The sequence below is a fragment of the Vombatus ursinus genome, unplaced genomic scaffold, assembly GCF_900497805.2.
Source record: "Vombatus ursinus unplaced genomic scaffold, bare-nosed wombat genome assembly UNPS02014853.1, whole genome shotgun sequence".
Lineage (NCBI taxonomy): Eukaryota > Metazoa > Chordata > Mammalia > Diprotodontia > Vombatidae > Vombatus > Vombatus ursinus.
In genome coordinates this window covers 541,649-543,310 of record NW_020954631.1, presented here as the reverse complement: position 1 = coordinate 543,310, position 1,662 = coordinate 541,649, and positions in this window count along the sequence as shown.

Here is a 1,662-nt window from a genome sequence, read left to right as displayed (position 1 = left end):
ACTTGTCCCTGTCATATCAGGGGCAGGGGCCAGGAGCCCTCTTACTCTCTTCATACTGTTGACCCTCTGGCTAGGGTTCCTCATAGCATAGGGCTCCCGCACCCATCCAGCCTCCCCCAAGCCTCCATGGGGCTTAGCCTGTCTATAGCCAAAGTGGAGACTGGACCATTAGAACTGGCTGGGAGGGAGGCCATTCCCTCCCCCACCCCCACCCCTTATCTCCTACTTCCGATACCTATGAGAGGACATCTCCCAGGAGAGCAGGGGCAAGACTATACTAGAGACATACCAGTAGGGAACCCCAGCTCCACCTTGACCTCCCTAGATGACCCCATTTCCCCCACCAAAAATAAATAGTCACACCCTCTGCAAAGTCCTCTTGGGAAATTGGATTTCTTGTGTGCTGATCCCAGTGGTTCAGGGGCCAGGAGTTATATAGAGCAAGTCCTTGTACCCAAGGGAGCTCAGTCTATGAGGGACAGATGAGCTGCACACAAACACACCCATGTCTCCATCACCCTCAATAACAGCCCTCTCCAAAGTTACCAGTGACCTTTTCATGGCCAAATTGGACAGCCCCTTTCTCCATCATTGTCCTTCCTTCCCTGCCTCTCGGTGCCCCACTGACGCGCCTCCTGGGCTCTCTTCCCCCTCTGTAATAGAGTCAGAATCAACTAGGATTCCTCCTCTCTCTCCCCTCCCCTTCTATGGCAAAGCTAGGACTTGACTGGCTCAGGCTGCTCCTCTTTTTGTCTTCTTGCCCACGTTGGGTTGGGACTCCCCCCTGACCTGGTCGATGTCTCAAGACCCCACTACACCCTGCCCTACTGACCAGATGGATTTCCTTTATGGAGACAAGTGGGCTGAAGACATCTTGAACTGGAGCATGTCCAAAGGAGAACTCATAATCTTTCTAAACCCTCCCTACCTCCCACCTTCCCCGATTACTGTCAAGGGCAACACCTCCCAGTCCCTCAGGCGATCGATCTAAATGTCATCCTGGACTCCTCACTATCTACTCACCCCTCCCATATCCCATAGGCTCCCTCTTCTCCTCTGACACCATCCCCTACCTGGTGTAGCGTCATCTCTGTGCCTGGAGAACCACAGTAGCAGCTGGGGGCTCTGCCTGCCTCAAGTCTTCCCCTACTCCAAGTCCTTCCTCCATACAGTTACCAAAATGATTTTTCTAAAGCCAAGGTCCAACCATGTCACTCCCCTACTCAATAAACTCCAGTGGCTCCCAATCACCTCCAGGAACAAATACACAATAGCAATAGTCCAGGTGTGAGGGGATAAAGGTCTACACCAGAGTGGTGGCAGTGTGGAGGGGTCAGCCTTGGTCATCATTCAAGATAAGGGTGAAGGAGGAGATGGGAGCCCTCCTGCACACAGCCTTCAAATACTTGAAAAAAGCTATCGGGTCCTGCTTAGAATCTTTCCCTACTTGTGCCTGGAAATTTGGCCTCTTCTAATGTAACCCCAGATGGCATCAGCTTGTTTGGCATCTCCATCACACTGCAGACTCATTGAGCTTATAGCAGTGTGTGTGTGTGTGTGTGTGTGTGGGGGGGGGGGGGGTTTGGGAGCGTGAGGGGGGGGGGGAGAGAGAGAGAGGCACAAGTAGGGAAAGATTCTAAGCAGGACCCGATAGCTTTTTTC